General features: G+C 36.4%; 1 long non-coding RNA gene across 1 annotated transcript in view; it reads left to right on the top strand.

Annotated features, from left to right (window-relative positions):
* LOC311603473 overlaps positions 1-22,144 on the top strand; it is a 46,331-nt gene extending 24,187 nt beyond the window's left edge. Inside the window, exon 3 of the long non-coding RNA XR_014781086.1 lies at positions 22,053-22,144. This is a non-coding gene — a long non-coding RNA (uncharacterized lncRNA). The remainder of the gene's footprint in view (positions 1-22,052) is intronic.
* Positions 22,145-22,440: the final 296 nt, after the last annotated feature.

Genomic DNA, 22,440 nt, shown 5'->3' with positions numbered 1-22,440 from the left:
TTTAAGACCTTGTATAAAATGAGTGGAACTCCCATAGAAAGTGTCTTCACTCACCTTTGCCCCTCACTTCTTTACCCAGGTACTTCACAAATTCTATTTCTTTCATATTCTATAGCTATAACCCATAATTACTCCTGAAATATTACTTACATGAACTATTGAAACTCATGTAGTCCTTGAAATGTTTTTAATTTTATGTATAGAAAAATAATCATGGAAAGATTAGTGAACAGAATATTTAACACACACACACAAACACACACAAATATGTTTATGTATATATATATATGTGTGTGTGTGTGTGTGTGTGTGTGTGTGTGTGTATACATATATGTGTGTGTGTGTGTGTATGTGTGTGTGTGTGTGTGTGTGTGTGTATCCCCTAATGAACAAAACTTAAACGTGTTTGTAAATTCAACATATTAACAGAAACTCATAAATATTACCTTTAAAACTTTGGGCTTAATATTCAATCATTTAATTCAAGTAATTAGTAGTAAACACTAACAAAAATATTTCAGTTAACATTATTTTAAACCATTCAGAAAGCAACAATCTTTATGTCAAAAAATGTGTGTTCTATTTTAATAAAAACTAGGATGGTAAACCTAATTTGTTCTTTTAGCTATAATATATTGGGATCACTTTCTATGCTATTAATGGCAATATTTCTAGTCATGGCACATTATCTAAATGCAGTGATTTATTCTAGTTTAATTAATCCATAAGTGTTCAGTATTAAAATTTGCTTCAATATAAATTGTCTTAGACTTTATGTGAAAAAGTATTTAATAGAATCTTCTTGGGAGGATGAGAGCATAGGGGGACAGGGTGATTTGAGTGGCCATGAAAGTTCTGTGTCCTCCCAGAACATTTTTCTAGTTCCAGAATTCCTGACTCACAGTTATAATACTAAAAGAAAAAAAAAACATATATATTCAGCCTGAACCTCCAACTGATTTAAACTCTTTTGAAGACTCAAAGCACAGTTCCAGACATCAGAAATGAAATCTCAATCTGTGCCATTTAAATGTTAAATAACTGTATTTCATTATTAATACAAATAATATTTTATTAATTGCACATACCGAAGAGATCAGAGTTCATTCATTCTCTCATTAATTAAACACAGCTATGACAGACATGCTGTGTCACTAGGATAGAAAGGAAGGAGAAAAATGAATAAATTTTCCAGCCTGTGCAGTAAGAAATGAAGGAAATGTGGGTGGCCCAATATTTCAATCCAAGGAACTTCTACAGTTTCTCTTTGGACACCCAATTTATCAGAATGGCTTTGTCTTGGCCTGCTTCCTCTCCTGTCTGGGCACCTTCTTTTTATGCATAAGGGGAATCGTGCAGATGATGAAGACCTGCACACAAAATTTGGTCAATGTTTATCTTTTCCCGGTGGCTTTGCAAACCACATTTTGAGGTTTGTTTCTTGCATGCACTGGGTATAAGAAAGACATTCATACTTAAAATATGAATTAAACCTCTGGCAACACTTAGGAAGGGCTTGTCCTTGGTGTTTTGTCCTACTTGGTGCTTTGTCCAATCACTGGCAATATCAATTTAATCACTTGCTTATATATCATAATAAAGTTTATGCTTCCTGAGGGCAGGAATTAAGTTTTGTTTATTAACTTATGTATTCCAGAGTGAAACACAGTTTATGAGAAAAATAATAATACTTTGCATGAATAAATAATAGAGTGGATGTCATAAGTAGGAAAGGGTAATGTGTAGTACATATCTGCTAATAAATCATCATGTTTATTGTTTACCTGGATCTACTGAAAGTACTTCAAGTAAGTGAAGACAAAATTAATTATATTATTTTTATCCCAACAAATCATCTCATGTTCATGTTCGTTTCCTATATATTTTTTTGAATGTGATAAGTAGGTACACAATGCTTTCAGTGTATGAGCTGCTTTAAGGACTTTGTACAGTATAAAACTGTATGTGTGTGTGTGTGTTTTGTTTTTTTTTTTTTAGGCTGTTCACTGCCCTAGGAGACTCCATTTTAGAAGTAACACTTGACTTGATTTCAAGGTAGAAGCGCTATTGCAGCTCTGGATGGACACAGAAACCATCCTTGTCAGGCATTATGCACCCAGCACAGACTGACGATGACATGCCCTGGAACAGCAAAGGAGTCATTTTTATATGTTTATTGAGATGAAATTCAACTATGGGAGCACTCAGTCTCATTATAGTCATACCAGGGATGTAACAGAGTTGCACAGTGGAAATGAGCTAGAACCATCAACTCATATCAAGAGAACACAGCCTAAAGGCTTATCAGATATGATAGACTAAGAATATTATATAAGTCTCTTACCTGGGTTCCATAGAATGATGGCCAACTAACCCTGCAATTGCATGGCCGGACATCAAGCTATCATTGGATACCTGACGTGAGCATCAATGAGTAAGGGTTTCACTCCACTTCCTTGAGCTTTGGCTCAGATCTCTGCCTGCCTAACCACCAGTTAGCCTGTCTGGGCTTGGGTCTGACAAGTTATTTCTTGCTTCTGAGTTGTTTCCTGCTGAGGATCTGACTTGATCTTTCACCTTGTAGCTGAGCTTAGCAGGTTCACTCTTTCTCCAACATGACCTCAGGAGCTCCAGCAGTAGCCTCCTCACAGTGCTGGACTGGTCGTTTCTCATCTACATAGAATTTTTCTCAACACACTTCTGAATTGGTTTGAACTCTGCCATAGCCCTTTAGTTCATATCCATCCTCGAAAACTGTAAAACCAGATATATGCACACTATAACACACACACACACACACACACACACACACACACACACACACACACACACACACACACACTTTATGCTGGGTGTTATGTGATATGAAATTTAAGGTCAGAATTAAAGAAGCTACATTTGCCTTGGCTAAGCTACCAAGGTAAGTGAATTATTAAAACTGCTATACTTTGTGAATTTATTGTTATTCGGTAAATGCTTCCACTGTGGAAAGAGACAAGTGTGTCTGTCTGTGTTTCTGGCAGAGTTTGCTGGTGATACTGCAAATATAAAAATTTAGGGGTTACCCTTAAATGCCCTTGTTTTCACCCTTTTTTACATCTACTTCCTTTGATTGGCTGTTCTTTTCATGCCTTTCAAGATCAGAGTTCAAAGATATATCTCATACAATATTCTCTTTTCTGCTTTACCTTCCTGGTACAGAATCACTTAGCACATTGGAAGTTGGGTCATATTGTTAGATAATGAGACAGACATCAAGAAGTTGAGAGAGTTTTGGGCATGACCCTTCTCTCATGGACTTTGGCTTCTACTTGCCCTGTTTCTAGGCACTCTAGAAAGAAAAGTACCTCCTTATGATATTTTGGGCAGCAGTGAGGAGTTGAGACATGATTCCTTTGTGTAGCCTTTGCCATCCCAGACTCAATTTGTAGACGAGGCTGGCCTTGAACTCACAGAGACCCACCTGCCTCTGCCTCCTTGAGTGCTGGGATTACAGCTGTGTACCACCTTGCCAGGCTATATGTGTAAAGGCAATGATATTTAGCCCCATTGAGGCCCATTTAGGTGAATCTACTTCCTCCTATTGAAATAACTGAGTACGACTGCTACCTCCAGCCCTGCCCACTTAAAAAATGTGTAGCTTTCTTTTTGTTTTCTCTACGTCCTTCTCCCTAGAAGCTGTCAAAATTTATAGTTTATGTGATCTCATGTTTAATAAAACTGTCCTTCTGTTGACAGTGTTTCCTGCCTTACAAAAGCTTCTCAGCCTCATGAAGTGCCATTTATTAATTGTTGTCCTTAAAGCCTGGGCCTTTGGTACTCTTTTCAGGAAGTTGTCTCCTGTGCCAATGTATTCTAGGTTCTTCCCCACTTTTTCTTCTAACCAATTTAGTGTCTCTGGTTTTATGTTGAGGTCTTTGATTCACTTGGACTTGAGTTTTGTGCATGGTGACAAATATGGGTCTAACTGCATTTTTTTTTTACACTTAGACATCCAATTAGACCAGCACTATTTGTTGAAGATGCTATCCCTTTTCCATTGAATAGATTTGGTTTCTTTGTCAAAAATCGAGTGACCATATGTGCAGATTGGAAAAGATCTTCACTAACCCTACATCAGAAAAATGTCTAATATGCAAAATATATGAGGAACTCTAGAAATTAAACACCACCAAACCAAATAACCCAATTGAGAAATGGGGCTCAGAAATAAACAGAGAATTCTCAACAAAGGAGTATCGAATGGCTGAGAAACACTTAAAGAAATGCTCAACCTCCTTAATCATCAGGAAAATGCAAATCAAAACAACTCTGAGATTCCATCTTACACCCACGAGAATGGCTAAGATCAAAAATTCAAGTGACACCCATGCTGGAGAGGATGTGGAGAAAGAGGAACATTCCTTCATTGCTGGTGGGAATGCAAACTAGTACAGCCACTTTGGAAATCTATCTGGTGCTATCTCAGAAAACTGGGAATAAAGCTTTCTCAAGACCCAGCTATTCCACTCCTTAGAACACACCCATAAGTTGCTCCAGCACACAAGGACATATGTTCAACCATGTTCATAGCAGCCTTATTCATAATAGCCAGAACATGGAAACAGCCTAAGTGTCCCTCAGTAGAAGAATGGATAAAGAAACTGTGGTACATTTACACTATGGAATACTATTCAGCTATTAAAAGCAAGGAATTCCTGAAAATTGTGGACAAATGGATTGAACTAGAAATGATCATAATGAGTTAGTTAACCTAGAAGCAGAAAGAGTCAAATGGTATATACTTACTTGTATCTGGACACTAGCCTAAAGGGCATGTCCCATGAAAGTCTTCACTTACCAGGAACGTGAGACAAAGGAGAGGACATCCTATTGGGACTCTAGGTGAGAGAAGCCTGGGAGAATGGGGAAATAGAAGGATCCAGAGGGTCCTAGAAACCTATAAGAAGGACATTATGATGGGCAGATCTGGGCCCAGGTGTCTTGCTCAAACTATGGCACTAGCCAAAGAAAATATGTACAATAAACTTCGAACCTCTACCCAGATCTATCCAATGGACAGGATATTCTCCATAGTTGAGTGGAGAGTGGTGTCTGACTTTCTCACGAACTCTGGTGCCCCGTATTTGACCACACCCTGAGTGCTGGTGGCACTCAGAGGAAGGATAGCAGGCTACCAAGAAGAGACTTGATACCCTAACATCATATACAGGGGGAGGAGGTTCCCCTCAGTCACAGTTATAGGGGAGAGGAGTAGGGGGAAAGTGAGAGGGAGGGAGGAATGGGAGGATACAAGGGATGGGATAACCATTGAGATGTAATATGAATAAATTAATAAAAAATTTATATAATGAAATTGCTCTTGTTTTGAGTCAGTTTTAAATTATTTTATTAAAAAGATTAAGAACTCCAAAAGGGAACCTCAGCTTTCCTATTTAACAGTGTTACTTCTTATTTAAAATTTGGACTTTAAGACATTCAGGTAGATCTCTCCATAGCTTTCATTTCACTGCTGCATTTCCAGAGTCACTCTTTGGTTTCCCCAAGTCATCCTGGTCTTTGTCTTTTAAGTTTCTGATTTCAAGGCTAGCATTCAGGCCCTCTTTACTGAGAGCAGCATGGCTCCAAGCCTGTGATGTGAACAGTGTCCCATGGAGTTATGCAGATACAACACCTACACTGCCTCACTCATTTCTCTTAAATTTTTTTCATCATAGAAGACTTCCTGACTCTGTCATTTTTAAATAAAATACCAAACGTTAGATTTCACCAATAAAGACTTTAGAGCCAGATATTGGGGTGAAAGCCTGCTAGCCCAAAGAGGCAGAGAAAGCACCCAGGTGACCTTCCTACCTATTGGATGTCCCAGAAGGAAAAAAGCCCTTTCTCCACACCATATTAAAAAACCCTCAAACTGAATGTCCCTCCTTTCTATTTCCTGTGTATCTCTCTTTCTGCCCTCAGACTTCCTCTCACTCTCTATGTTTTTTTCCCCAGGTTCACTTCTGTCAACTGGTTGCTTGCTCTGCCTCTTGACCTATGATTTACTTTATTTAATCCTGATTACAGAAAACTCTTGGGTGAAAGGTGTAAACCAGGGCTGAGCCACACCACAACTAGAAAGAGTTTTTTTTCTATTACAGGATCTCAGGGGTTTACAGTGTGATCAAATATCCTGCAGCATTTCTCTTTATTCTCATTTATTCTTTGTTTCTGGTTTGAAGGTATATGACCCCTCCATAGCTTTTAAGTACTTATACTTTATGCTTTCCAAGCAAATTTTGACATAACATATCTCAGTTTTTTATTTCGTTTACTTCAATGGACTTTAAGCATTGTGAAAAGAAATCTTTTCTTTCTCATTTGTTAAGCCCAGTGTCTAGCAGGACCTTTTTCCTATAGGCCATTATATCTGCTGTTCCTCCATTCCACAAGATTGTTTCCCAAATACTCATAAGGCTCCCTCCTTCATGTTCTTTGGACATTGACTCAAGCACTACATTTTTATTTCCTGCACTTTTTAGTACTGAACCTCCATTCCATACTTGACTTCTTATCCTGTTTTATTTTTACTCTGTTCTAGCTCATGCTAGCTGCAAACAACTGAGATATCAGCTTTGAAATGAGCTTATACAAAGCAAAAGAGAAAAAGAAAATGTTGAACATTTAATCTGTTAACGCCTAAGATAAGCTAGAGGCTGAGAAAGCCATGGCTTGTATTTCCAAGTCTTTCTTCCTCCATCCTGTCTCATTTTCCTCTATGGAAGCTTATGTGAGTTGAGTGTCAGTAGTGATGTGTGAATTGTCTCACTGTAGAGAGAACGAACACTCAATAAGTTGTATGCATTTGGAGACTATGTAAAGAGGAAATTAAAGAATAAAATTATTACTAGGCTTGCTGGGTTAGGTAATTGGATGTCCATGAAGCATGGCTGGCCAAGAAGGGATGCGAGATCTTTGCTAACTCTCCTCATCCTGCCAAACCACATACGGTATTGAGGAAGAAAGACCTTTATAACTGCTTATGACTGAATCAGAGAAATTCCACATGGGCTTTTGTCTAGAACTCAGGATCCACAATCTCCTTTACAGTTATCAGTTTCACATACCATTTGTTACAATTATTATTATTTTTTACCAGAAATGTGTTTTGAAATGGCAGGGAAGTTTGTTGTTTGTTGTTTTATCAGTAAGGCATAAAATTATGGGTGGTGCAAAAACAAGTAGGCAATCAACATTTTTATTTCATTTTTTTGAGTGTTATTGTACATTGCAGTGAGAAAAAAGGGATTCCTTGAATGCAACAGAAACTTCCAAGTCACTTCTACTGACTCTGGCTCTGGATCCTTGTCACCTTAAGATCATGGACAAGAGAAGGGGAGGCATAGAAAGGGATTTTATCACAGGATTATTGCTAGGAGTTCAAAAGGAGGGGAGATGTTTGCCTCTAAAAATCAGGAACAGGTCCCATCAATAAGACATCGTTAAAGCTGCAAGCCCTTTACAGGACTAAAGGACAGACTGTGATGAGGCCTGGGAAATGAACCGGTCAGTGCAGTCAGTCCACCAATGAGATGCCTGGGGGCTTCCAACTTTGGTCAGATCCCCATTTTCACAGTGTTAGGGCAGCATCCTCTCTTAGGTTGAGGGAAAAGGGAAGAAAGTAACCAAGAAGCTAGTGAAGACACAGAGTTACCAAGGTCAGTGTTAGATTCTGACCCAAAGAAGACTTAGAACTGTTGTTTCTGAGGTCCCTGCCCTCAATTACCTGGCCATTTCCACGGCCTGTTCTGTGCATATGCACTCTCATCTTTGCATTTTTCAAAGTTGCTAATTTTGTTTTATTAAATATTTTTTTATTTTTACATATATTTTTATATTATTATGCATATACACACTAAACTACCTACAGCAAGAAGAAACATGAAATACTCAGGAATTATATAAATGTTATATGCTTAGTGTTTTGGCTATTTGTATTTGGCAGTCTTTTCCTATCTAAGTGTGTCTAAAATTCTGAATGACTTTGCATTTGAAGGATAAACTTCTTTGAGGCTTGGTCTTGTGACATAATTCTTTCTCTGTGTCTATCCTGTTTTTGAGTTAGCATAATTCAATGGTTAAAAAAACTTCCTCAGACTTATTTGTAATTTTTACTTTGTATCATTTGGATATTTTAGAAAGTAGTGGCTAAATCTAATGATTTTAAACAAAAACATTGGGTGACACAGTGAATCAAACTGAACAAAAAGGAATTTTAGAAGGTAAGTACAAAACCTAATACCTCAGTTTCAAAAGTCAACCTCACACGTACAGAATGGGAGAGACTGTAACTAGAAACTAGACAGTTATATACTTTGACACATTTGGAACTGTACTTTTTTGATATTCACAGCTCTTAACACAAATTCTGGTATAAAACACACATGATACAAATATTTCCATAAATACAAGATTTTAATTAGTTAAAAAGATAATGAAAAGCTATAGTGCATTTCCATAGTATGTTTGAATGTTTTTGAAATGTCCTTGTTTAAATTTTGAATTTTGAAATCAAAATTGCCATATATTTCACTAGCTCTTTCTGTTTCCTGTCTTCTGTCTTCTTATCTTCCTGTTTCCTGTTTCCTTCTTCCTGTCTCCTCCTCAATTGTTTTTATAACAGTGGAGTTGTGATAAATTTTGTTTGTCAATTTGCTTAGGGTCACTGTAGCAAGATAATTGGCCAAATATTATTATGGATGCCTCTGAGGATGAATCTTTTAAGAAGCAATAACCACATAACCAGTACATTTCAAATGCCTCACATTGTTCTTCTTAACAGGGTTGGTCTTATCCAACCATGTGAAGGTCTAGAGGAAAGCACTGTCTCCTCCAGGAGGAAGGCAAGAAGGCATTATACAGTTTGACTGATGCTAGTTTTGACTTTCTTCTTCAGCTTTTTGTCTTCACCAGATCTCAGCAGATTTGAACTTCAACTTCAGCTCTGGCTTGTATTTACAGTCTGCCAGTGAGCCCTGCAGATTTTTGCCTGCTATTTTCCAGTCACTCCAGTTGTCTCTTCACAGACACACACACACACACACACACACACACACACACACACACACACACACACGCATACACACACACACACACACACAGAGGGAGAGAGAGAGAAAGAGAGAGTCAGAGAGAGAGAGAGAGAGAGAGAGAGAGAGAGAGAGACAGACAGACAGACAGACAGACAGACAGACAGATAGAGAGAGAGAGGCTTTGGAGAAGCCTTAACAAATATGGTCTTATTAATGCACAGTATATACACTTGTTAACTCCCTTTCTAACGTATGCCCTAAGGAAATGTACTGTATATTTGCACCAAATTTATTGAGTCATTAAATTTTTTTCATAAAAATATTTTGTACCTTGTATGTTTTGTGTTAGAAACTATCACTATCAAATTGTAATGTCAATTCCAACTGCATCAATGTGTGTGGCTATTATTTCTAGTCACTCTCTCCTCCATTCTCTAGAAGTGAGTCTGGCTTTTTCAACTGAAGTGTTACATTTTGTGTTGATCTTCTAAAACTCCTTTTTTTGCTCAGTTTGATCCGCTGTGCCAACCCTCATAATGAAAATAATGTTGACTCTTTAATCACAATTTTGTCATTAAATGCTTGACTATCTATCCGTATTGGCACACACCTTTTCTACTGCTACCTTTAAATCTAAATTTGTGAGGAAAGCTTGTAATAGATTCAGCAGTGAGCTGTATAGTTATCCTAGTTCGTGAATGATTGTTTAACACATATCTACATAACTTGCAAAAATTCCCTCCACATCTATCTTGTCCAGAAAGGCATTAGCAAAACTCTGCATTAAATGCCTCATTGAGATGCAGATTCACTGTTTATATAATTTAATTAATCTGGCATAATTTATTCTTAGTAAACTTAAGTGGCTCTTGGTGATTGCCTCTTCCTGTTCTAGGTGTTCCTGAGCCATCTGCCTAATTATAGGTCTTGGGATTTTGCTGAGAATTGATGGGATGCTTCATGATGTGTAATTTTCTACATGCATTCTAATTTTACATGGAAATCAGAAAAATTTGACCTTTGTATCATTTTCCACAGCTCTCCCTAGTCTCTGTGATTATCTAGATACTGTTCAGATCAGTGTGGTAATTATATGAGGAGCTGCCTGTTGGAACACAAAGGCAGAGATAGGACTCTTTCAGATATCAACTCCATTATTAGTCCACCTGAAGGGAAGGGAGGAAGATTGCTTCCTGGGATCTCTCCTTTCCTCTTCAGCTTTTTCCATTATTTATTTATTTATTTATTTATTTATTTATTTAGCAGAATATACCTGTATTTTCTCTTCAAATAGATAACAGCTAATATCAGAAACTCATTAAAAAATATATATATATATATATATTTTAATTTCAGGAGGGGCCTCGATTTAGGCTAAAACCTCCAAATCTATATTCAAGGATGAAAGACATCTGTTTCACTTGGTTAAGATTTCGATGTCTGGGATAACCATAATCATCAGAAGGTAAAATGGTATTATACTAACATGGCTTTCCTGTTTGCACTCTTTGGCTGTCGTGATTCTTGGGCTTCTATCCTACCACTCACAATACAGGTTCTCTCTTGGAAAGACTTGCCTCTGCACTTCTGTTTGTCATCACATTTCTGTAGCTGTCCCTCTCTTCATTTAGTTTGCAGATAAATACAATCTCATTAGCTCCTAGTTAACCAGACAGACCGGAGTTTGTGTTAAATTCCCACATTTGGACAAAGACAAGAGGAGCACACTGATGGATAGTTTCACTTTTGAAGAACATTCTATATAAAACATCCATTAACTTTATCTCCTATTATAGCTACCTTCATCTAGTAATCTTTCATTTGAGATGTTTTAAGCATAGGGAAAGAAAAGAGTAAGTGTGCCCATTTACACTTATTGGTGATTATGGAACGCATAGTCTCAAGTACCACTGCTATGTTACTTTTAGCAAAGATGCCTTACATAGCTGACAGATACTTAAGTTGTCTTTAGATATGCTATTCCATATATCTTGGATCTTTTGGTTTTGAATTTTCTTTAACTCTTTAAATCTCAGTTTCCCCATGGACAAACAGATTAAGAAGTACTTTTCCCAACAGCACCTGTTGAACACCCTAGCATCTTATTTTCACGTAAAATATGTTCAAAATATAAGTATCCTTCCTTGTTTTCTACCAGGACTGTTCAAGAAAATACATGTTGCATGCGAGCTTCTTTTATACACATTTTCACTTGGCTTTTCCTACATTGGGCACATTTGTAATTTTCTTGCCAGATTTGTGTTCCAGACCTCCGACCCTCTTAAAAGACAGATGTTTTGAAATTACTCAGATCTGCTCTCCAAGATTTTTGAAATCTGCTCTTTAATGTCTGTGGAACCTGTCAGATTGTGCTGAGTGTTTCTTTTCTTGGCAATATCAAGCAGTGAGATGACAAGCTGACTTTCTCCCAAGGTTCTTGTCACATGAATTACATGAACTGATTCTTTACGGACGAAGTTAAATCCAGAAAAGCAGCTTCCGTCATTGCTGCATCTGTGAGCTTGAGTATGCGGCTTTCAGGAAAATGAGACTTCTTTTTTTTTTTTTAACATATTTTTTATTTAATTAATTTATTCAGATTACAATTCAATTGTTATCCCATCACTTGTATCCTACCGTCCCTCACTCTCTCCCACTTTTACCCTACTTCCCTTCCCGAGGTCTAAGACCGAGGGGGACCTCCTCCCCAGCTGTGGTCATAGGCTATCAAGTCCCATCTTGGTAGGGTGCTTATTCTTTCTTTGAGTCTGACATGAACTCTGGTTCCCCATACTTGAGCATCTCCCCTTGGTGGAGACATCTAAGCAGTGTCTGCTTTACTGGTATCTCAGCTACAGCGTGTCTATACCTAGCCCATTCTCAGAGCAGACCATCCATGCCTCTCACCCCCTTTGTCCTCACCAGAGTGCAGGTCGGTGTTCCTTAGACCATGGTTTGAACATGAAACCTCAGTCAATGATTAACATTTAGAAATGTTAAATTTGTGGTTTTATTTTAATAACGAAAGCATGTAAAATCACATTCTGGGATAAGATTTAAGTTCCAGAATTTGCATAAGTATTTACGATCTTACACATGTTAAATGATTGCCAGCACTGACACTATTTAGTGTTACTGTGCTGCTATTGTGATGCTTTAATGAAAAAGTGACAATAACAGTGACATAGATATCTTTTTTTTTGAGTAATAATTATTGTAATAATCACAGATTTTCTGTTTCACTAGGTAAATTTGCCATTAGAAGACATTTCCATCATTTTAAAAAATGTTATTTTCTTATGTTTTTTCAATAGATTAAAGTGTCATTTGACTTAATGAAAAAGGCAGCACAATACTAGTTTGGCTGTTGTTGTCTAATGAGTAGCAGACGGAAGAGGAGTGCGCAGCTGTGCTTGAGGAGAAACAGTGGACAAAGACTATCTTCCTTACACTGTCTCCACGGAAGACCTAGAGTTTGAAATGACCTTTCATATCTGCTTGAATTTAACTTTAGACAAATACACTATTACATTAAAAATGTTAAGTGTGGCTGGCTGTATAGACTGCTGTTTTAATTTTGAAACTTGCTTCATATTATTGTACGAGTGGTTGAATTTTGGCAATTTAAATGGAGCATAACTTTTGTTTCTGACATAGTGGATCCTAAGTGGCCTATTAGAAATGTCACTTGAGGCTTGTGACTACTGCTGTGGTGTGTCTTATTTCACAGTAGTGCCTCCTACCTTGGGAACAGATGATTAAAGCAACATCTTCCATATACTTCATTGTTACATGAACAATTGCTGTAAACAAGGGACTCGTGTGAAGTTTTGTGGTCACATTGACAAGGTGGAATTGGGCATAGAGTTAACTTATCATACAGGTTTAGTCAAGAAGTGCTGACTGGTGGGAAATATGCTTTCAAATTAGAATGCTTGCTTAGCCCTGGGTTCTACACTAGCACCAGTCGTAGGGGGTGGGAATGGGGATAAGAAACAAAACTCCTAAAACAGTTGTCTCTGAGGATAAAATCCAGTATCCTTTTCTTATGAGTCTATGGGGGAAGGGCAGGAAAGAGGCAAAGGTCTGAGGTATGTCAGAAGGAAGATGACCCACAGGAATGGGAAATGCAATATCATTTTATACTCCAATAATAGTGATTAGAAAAATGGATAAACATATCATACTCATGATGGTCATGAACTACTCTTCAGAGCTAATCTTTTAGGTGTGCTTTATGAAAATAAAGAAAACGCAAGGGAAAATTTTATTTTAAAATACTAAAAAACCACACCAAACCTGAACCTTATTAAATGAAGTAATTTGATGGGCAATACACTTGTGGAATCCTAGTGGGAGCCTTTTTGTTCTGGGCCTTTTCTTTGTTTGTAAAGATGCTCATCCAAGTAAGGCCAACATTCCAGAACATTCTTAAATGTGAAAGGAAAAACTCGGCACATTCATTTTGAGAAGCGGGGCTTTGATTATTCAGCCAATTCTTCTTCCTTTCTTGAGACCATATTTCAATAATTCAGACCATTTTTTCTTAGGTATGTTGCAACACCCAGTGATTTTCACAAGTAATAAGAATTTTCATATCTCTAAAGGGGAAAAAAACCTATATAACATTTCAGAATGACTTCTATAACTACTAGGAGTATTCTTGCTTTATCAGTTTATATTTTCAAAAAGTGAATTAACAAACATTTCTCATGAATTTTATAAAAATTTGAATACAATTGTTGTAGGTCAAATAGAAAAAATAATGATAACATATATTTTAAAGAAAAAAGAAACTGATGATGAAAGATACTAAATTATTAAGGATATACAAACAGAGCAAACATTTAACTGACATAGTAGTGTATATAATGGAATCATCTTTACAAGAACTTACAATGGTATATAAATTTATTGACCTCTCAAGTCATGTCTAAAAGGATGACATTTTCAACATGTGTTTTCATATCCACTTACAAGGTATTTTAAGAAAGGAAAGAAGCATCTTAGAATGCTTGGTGTCTTTGTCATGACAATAAAATCTACAAATAAAATGAATTTTCATAGAAGCATATCATAGTCTATGTCCTGGTGAGATTTTCTCATGGGTTCATAGCCTATATGTTTATTTATTCTATATTTGATAGTTTGTTTTATGAAAAGCCTGTCTCATAGAAATACACACACATGTTCATTGTGTGGACTTTTTTAAATTTTTAAATATTTTTAAATTTTTTCTATTTTTACATACATTTATAATATTAGACATTTATACAATAGGCCACCGAGAAGAACCACAAACAATCAGGAATTATATAAAGGTTACATTTATGGTGTTTTGGCTTTTTGTATTTGGCAGCTTTGAAGAAAACATTTTCCTATCTTGGTGAGTCTAAAATTCTGAATGTAAACCAATATCTATTGTATTTCATCTCTATCAACTTAAAATATCCATCTAAACCTAAAAACATCTTAACCCCTACACAACTAACTTTAGTTATAAAATTAAACTATTTGGTCTTCAGTCCCATCAGAGAATTGAGAAGGAATAAAATTAGGTACCTGAGTATACAGGGAGTGCAGGTTGGTAGCTTCCCAAATGAGAAAATGACAGAGAGAGTTTGCCGCCTGAACAGTCAGTCAAATTTCTCTATAACATTGGGGCATCATCTTCAGCCTTCTTGCCCAGTATATCTGAGGCCATAAATATTTACCTGATAATTTTGTGTGAGGGCTTGCTTACCCTGTCCTGGCAGAGTTTGGCTGTTAACTTTGTCTTTATCCAAGTTTGCCTATTTTTAGGCAGAATTATGCCAGTGGCTGAAAAGAGGACATTTTCCCCCAGTGGCTGGTTTGCCACATTTGAAGCTGTCTCTATAAGGAGGCTTTTTGATGCTATTCATCTTTGAGGTAGGCTGGGTGTTTCCAGGATTTAATCTGTCTCATTGCAATGAACTGTTAAAAATAATAAAAATAACTTTGTTTGTTTGTTTTTGAAACAGAGTGTCTCTGTACACATGGCTGTCCTGAACTCACTTTGTAGACCAAGGTGGTCTCGAACTCACAGTAATCTGCCTGCCTCTGCCTCCTGAGTGCTGGGATTAAAGGCATGTGCCACCATGCCCAGTCATAAAAGCATCTTTAAATGCCAGATTCTGTATGTCTCTGAGGTGTTTGAAGACCTTATCAAACTATTTTACCTTATCTTTCTATAGAATTCTATCTATCTGTTAAATTTAGGACGTATATTCTTGTGATAAAAATAGACTAGTAATTGATATAACCATGATTTGATCAACTAACAATTAACTTGTATGACATACTTATCCTAAACACCCTGCAATAACAATAGTAAACCTTGTATTATAATTGAGTTGCATGAGTACAATACCTCATGTTAGAGTAGAAAGATATATAATGTGTGAAGAATAATCTTAAATTTGAATTATATACCAATGCATCCAAAATTATTGCCTCTATATACAAAATTCTATACCAGTGAATTAAAAGGAACCTTGTGATTAACAATTAAGGCATTAACCTGAGTAGATTTGATAATATACTTTTTGTCCTGTTATCCCTATATATTTCTATATTCTCTCTTCTTTCTTTTCAACCTTTATCTCCAAATCTAAGAATGAAAAACAAAGGAAAAGAGAGACACTCCTGAGTCCAACCTTGTTTTCACTCTAGATAAGACCCTCACCTTTGACCATGTCCCCTGGAGGGGGAGACCTGGTGGCACTCAGAGGAAGGACAGCAGGTTACCAAGAAGAGACTTGATACCCTATGAACATATACAGGGGGAGGTAATCCCCTTCAGGAACAGTCATAGGGGAGGGGAATAAGGGGAAAATGGGAGGGAGGGAAGAATGGGAGGATACAAGGGATGGGATAACCATTGAGATGTAACAAGAATAAATTAGGATAAAGGAGAAAAAAATACCAAAAAAAGACCAACAATAACTTATATCCAACTCCTGATGAAAATAAACATCTATCACCCAAGAGAGTAACCAAAAACCTACCCAACCCAACCCCCTGTTAAGGGAAATAGGGTATCATTGTCTTAAGGTTTCACTGGCTGATTTAGGATGAAAAATACCTTTGTAGGGGTCCAAATAAAATTTGGGAAAATAGTTAAGCAAGCATTTGTGTTCTAGTTTCTAAATGTTGAGAAATTCCAGGCTTAATTAGAGTTCTGTGTGAAACAGTCTAAAATGCTGGACCAATTGGGATTGGAAGGTTTCTTCGAAGCTGTTTTGGGAGCTGTCCTGATCTGATGAAGAACAGCAACTGAAGCATTCAGTGCTGAAACATGAAGAATGAAGGATGTCACTGTGTGGACATATATTATGTGTTGCTTATAAAAGCCTTACTATTCAATGTATGTGTGAATTTTATACAAATTATGATGTGTACGAAATATACAAATGCATACCTCAACCCAACTAACCAATGACTTTATCATAAAATCTTGAAATACACAGTCTATTGTGAAGGTTTAATGACAGATAGTTCAACATGGCTACAGAAACTGTCATTCATATTCCAATGCAGTAAAATTTTAATATAGTATACACAAAATTTTGACATTTAATTAAGCAAGTAATTTAAATTTCTCAATCTTCAGTGTCTTCCTCAGTACAATATCCATGATTCCTCCTTTCTCACTAGTATTAAAGTAGTTTTGTATATAAAATTCCTGAACATTCATATGCACATTTTTATTTCTTCTTTGTGTCTTCCCTCTCCCACTGAGTATTTACTTAATGAAAAGCAGGTTAATCTCGACTGACCTGTTCAATAATGGGATTTTATGTTTGATTTAATTGATAAGGAAGATACTGAATGCATATGCAGTTACTTTCATTTTTGAATATACTACCCTATTTGAAAAACTCAAAGAATGCTGGCCAAATGCCAAGGTTTCTAATACACCATTTACAGAATGTCAAACCCAACACTGACATTTTATTTATTTATTTATTATTTATTTATTTATTTATTTATTCATATTACATCTCAATGGTTATCACCTCCCTTATACCCTCCCATTCCTCCCTCCCTCCCATTTTCCCCTTACTCCCCTCCCCTATGGCTGTGACTGAGGGGGACTTCCTCTCCCTGCATATGTTCATAGGGTATCAAGTTTCTTCTTGGTAGCCTGCTACCATTTCTCTGAGTGCCACCAGGTCTCCCCATTCAGGGGACATGGTCAAATATGAGGCACCAGAGTATGTGTGATTTCTGAAGCTCTGGCCTCAAATGTTGTAACTCATCTGGAGAAATACTGAAAACTCAAAAGATTGTAAGTGTTTAACTTACACTTATGATCATGCAATCCAATTCTACTGAGTAGAACTATGCACAATGCAACACATATCTTGCCTACAGGCGTGGTTCAGTACTTTCTAGAGGCCGTTATCCTTTTCATCCTACACACTCTCCTCTCAGCACAGAATGTCTTTTCCAGGTGTCTACAATTCTACTCAATCTAATCTTATTATGACAGGCATTATTTCCCTAGGGAGTGATTTATGTTATACCAAACTTAGGTAATATACTCACCCTTTCATGTTCTTTCCAAGATTCTGATATTGACTTCAGACTACTCTAGCTGTTTTGAAATGTCTTTCTACATAAATCTGTCCTGGCTTACAGCAAGCTCCCTGAAAACAGAGAACCTCTCTACCATCAGCCATCCTCTCTCAAACAATTGCAAACTTCTTGCTATAATGTGGTATTAAGTTAACATTTTCGAACTAAGTTTTATAAAAAAAAAAAAAGAAAAAATGATTTCTATACAATAGAAATTTGTCAGAAAAATGTTGAAGTAAAATAATGAAGTAAATTACTGTAAAATTGGAAAATCTCTATCACACATAATGTCTTTTTGATGCTTTACCATAACTCATAAAATAAAACTTGCTATTTTCACATCATTTATTGATACTTGACAATATTTCAGCTTTAAATAGCAAGCAATTGGTACATAATTGTTGAAAGAAGAAAACACTTAGAAGAGTTCCTTCATGCCTTTACAATCTTGTGATCTAATTACGTATTATTCTAGTTTCTTTGTTGTTGCTGTTGAGCTATGACAAGTTGACTAAAACCACCTAGGAGAAGAAAGAGTTCATTTCACTTACAATTTCAAGTTACAATTCCAAAGTATACAAATATATAAAGAACTCAAGAAATTAAACACCACCCAATCTAATTATCTAGTTAGAAATGGGATACAGAGCTAAACAGGGAATTCTCAACAGAGGAACATGAATGGCCTAAAAACATTTCAAGAAATCCTCAAAATCCTTAGTTATCAAGGAAATGCAAATAAAAATGACTCTGAGATTCTACCTTCCTCCTATCAGAATGGCTAAGATGAAAAACTCAAGTGGCAGCACATGCTGGAGAGGATGTGAAGAAAAGGGAACACTCTTTCCTTGCTGCTGAAGTGCAAACTTGTACAACCACTTTGGAAATCAATCTGGCACTTTCTCAGATAATTGAGAATAGTTCTACCATAAGACCCAGCTATACCACTTCTGAGCATATACCCTAAAGATACTCCATCATACAACAAGGACATTTACTCAGCTAGGTTCATAGCAACTTTATTCATAACAGCCAGAATCTGGAAACAACCTATATGTACCTCAACAGAAGAATAGATAAAGAAACTGTGGTACATTTATACAATGGAATACTACTGGGCTATTGAAAACAAGGAAATCTTGAAATTTGCTGGCCAAAAAGATTATTCTGAATGAGGTAACTCAGAAAGACAGGCATGGTATCACTTACAAGTGGATATTAACCCATCATAGATGTCCTCTGAGAGACTCCAACCAGTGGGGGATCAGGACAGCTGTACTCTGGGCTGAGCACTGAGAGTTGCATGGAAGATTTGGGAGATGGAAAGGCCCTGAGATGTCAGGAAGAGGTAGGGAGCCCCACAGGGAAACCATCAAGGTCGCAGATCTGGACCTAGGTGAACTGCATAAATTGACGCACCAACCAAGGCCAATGCATGCAGAGAACCTAGACTCCCTGTTCAGATACAGTCAACGGCTGGCTCACTCTACATGGTGGCAGTGAGAGGGAGCAGTATTGCCTCTTAAATGAACTCTGGTGCCAAGGACTTGATCAGTTCCCCTTGGCAGGGAGGTCCTGCTGGCACACAGAAGAAGGGGTTGCTGGCTATCCTGATAAGATCTGATAGACTGTGGTCAGACAGTGGGGGAAAAAGTCCCCCCACCTTGTCAGAGGGGAATAAGGCAGAAGAAGGAGGGAGGGTGGGAAAGGGAAGATACAAGAAAGAGGAAAACAATTGGGATATGCTGTGAATAAATTATAATAAATTTCAAAAAGAAAAATATAGAATTGTAAATCCTGAGGGAGCAATAATTTCTACAGGACAAAATCATAACCCCAACTTAACCACATTTAACTTTTATAATATAATGAAATTATATAAAGCACACACACACACACACATACACACACACACACACACACACGTATATGGCCATATTTCTGAGAAGAAACTCAAAAGAATTAAAATTCAACTATAAAATGTTGGGTGTCAAATAAATCCTCTCTACTTAGAAAATAGTTATATCATGTAACCTGAAGAACCTACTTTAAGTTTTTATTGGCATTTCATTTATTGGCAATGTAAATAAAGTATGAAATAACTAATGTATGAAGTGGCAAACATTTGTTATTCTGTATAGGTTAAAGTGTCTTGGTAGTGACAGGATGTCATTGACTATAAAGGTAAACAGTTACTATATAAAAATAGTTATGTATTTTCATTCACTTGTAAAAAATTGTAAGGGAATGAGAATTATGGAGAACATGAGTTTTACTTGATTTCTTCTGATGAGCATCTTCTGCCTTCTCACAAGTTATTGTAATGCATTAACTATCTACAGCTCTTTGAAAAAATGATTCACTTTGCTGAAGACAATAACTGTTTCTCAGCTGAAGTGAAAAAAATGTTTCAGATTTGTGTTTGGTTCATGACCATAATTTGATAATATGATAAAAGTGGGTAGAGACAAATAGAAAGAAAATATGTGCCCAGCACAATAAAGACTTCTGGTGGTGCTCTACATCACATTGGTGTGTCTAATCCTGGTCATCAATGAATGTGACACTATGTGTCTGATCATGAAGTTTCTATTTGGCTACAAATAATGATGACCTGTCATCAGAGAGCTCAGATAAACATGAACTGAAACCATAACTTTGATAAGACAAGCGATCCGTTTAAGTGCTTGATTAAATACTAAGAAAGAGCATATATATGCATCACACTATTTATCTTGTCTTCAGTGTGCTTTGCATTTTTATTTTATATTTTTTTGATCTTCCATCTTTCTGTCTTAGTTTAGAGGTTAATTACGTGTATTTTAAACAAAGTCATGTCCTATCCAGCCTCAGGCATAAATTAACCACAAAGTTTTCACTGTTGTTCATTACACAATGATTTTCTTACACTTATTTTCTCTTTTATATTATAGTGTACAGCAATACAAGACTCTACACCACTTTATAGTTCTAAATTTTAAAATGTTTCCAGGATAAAATGTTCATATTTAATGATTTGAATTACTGTGTAATGCACACATTTTACTAATTACTTTATTGCATTGCAGCTATTAAAAAGGTGTTCAAATATTTTCCCCCGTGAAGTATTCAGTGTCCACTGAAAATATATTTTAAATTATTTTCCAAGGTGACCACAAATGTCTTGATATCCATGCACACTTGATACTTTAAAAAGATTCAGTGTGAGGACACAGAGCTGGCCTTCCTTACCTGCAGATTTGTGTACACCACAGTGAAGAAGGCAATTTGGTAGCTTCTGGATCTAGTCTCTGTCATCTCCAAAACTCGTTTTCAGCAACTTGCCACCTAAATTGAATGCCCTCACTTCCTGTTCCTCTCAGTCCAAATAGGATTATTGACAAAAGTGATTTCTGGAGGCAAATTTCCGATGATAACTAATGCAGTCCCCCTTAACACTTAGCAAATGACATGCCTATCTCTATTTGTTTGGAGAGAGGTGCAGTAATTCCACCCAATGTAAATGATTGGTACACAATTTGCCACAGTGACTCACAACCAAGATACATTATTAAACACAAGCTGGACACTACATAACATTTAAGCAGCACCTGTTGAAATTCACAGCTAATGGGTGCAATTACTTAGCAGTTTACTCAAGAGGAGCTCTGCCTTATCTCTTTAATGCAATTCACTTTGCTGCAAGGTCTTTGATGTATATTCAGTGTCTGGCTCTAAACAGAGGTAAAAATATTTATTCATTAGAGAATAAGAACCTTGGTTGCTGGAAAAATCTTTACACGGCAGAAATATATTCCTCTTATAGACTTTTGCTTCAAACACATAGCTTGTAATTTTGTATGAATTTTCATATGTGAGTTATTTAATATCACATATACTTATTAAGGTTATGGGGATAATCCTAACAAAATACATGTGCTCTTAAATAAGTCCTTATTATGATTTTCAGAATTGACCCAATTTAATGTTGAATGGATTTGACCACACTTATAAAGAACAGTTCCCTACATGTGACCTTAGCCAAAAGACTAAGAAACAAGGAGAAGTAACAGTCTCCCATCATGATTTTTCTTTGTAATCAGGTTTCCTAGGGTTGATATTCAGTGGAGTTGCCCTGGGATGACTATACAGGTTGTTTGTTGGCAATGACTACAGGATATATGTTATTGACTAATTTTTTTCTGAAATTCAGTTGTCAATTTGTTGTGATCTAGAATCACATCAGGGATGGATCTGGATATAAATGTGAAATATTATATTGATTAAGTAAATAGAGGGAGGAAGACCTGCCTATTGTGGGTGGCACTATCCCTGGGGATGGGATTCTGGGATGTCTAAACTGGAAAATATGACCTGAGCACAAGCATTTATCTGCAGATTTCATGACTGCAGATGCAATATGGCCAGATTCTTCAAACTCTTGCTGATGTGACCTCTACACTACAATGGGTGATAATCTTGAACTATGAATCAAAATAAACCTTTTATACCTTAAGTTGTTTTGTCAAGGAACTTTTTCATAGCAACAGGAAAAGTAACTACCACAGCTATTAAATATTTAATATTAAATTTACTCATCTCCTTATTTAAATTCTAATAAAAATCCCTTTTGTGAAACATTAAAAAGTAATGAAGAATGATGAAACAGGTAAAGGGGGTCATTGGTTATTTTAAAAATATGACAGAAATAAAAATGCAATATGCATTTGTGATAAATCTATCTTGGTGTTACTTTATATAGTAACACTAATGTTAAATGTGAGAG

This window comes from Acomys minous (genome assembly GCF_964271855.1).
Source record: "Acomys minous genome assembly, chromosome: 8".
Taxonomy (NCBI): Eukaryota; Metazoa; Chordata; class Mammalia; order Rodentia; family Muridae; genus Acomys; species Acomys minous.
Note: the sequence above shows the minus strand (reverse complement) of the source record. Positions and strands in the feature narration are given on the sequence as shown.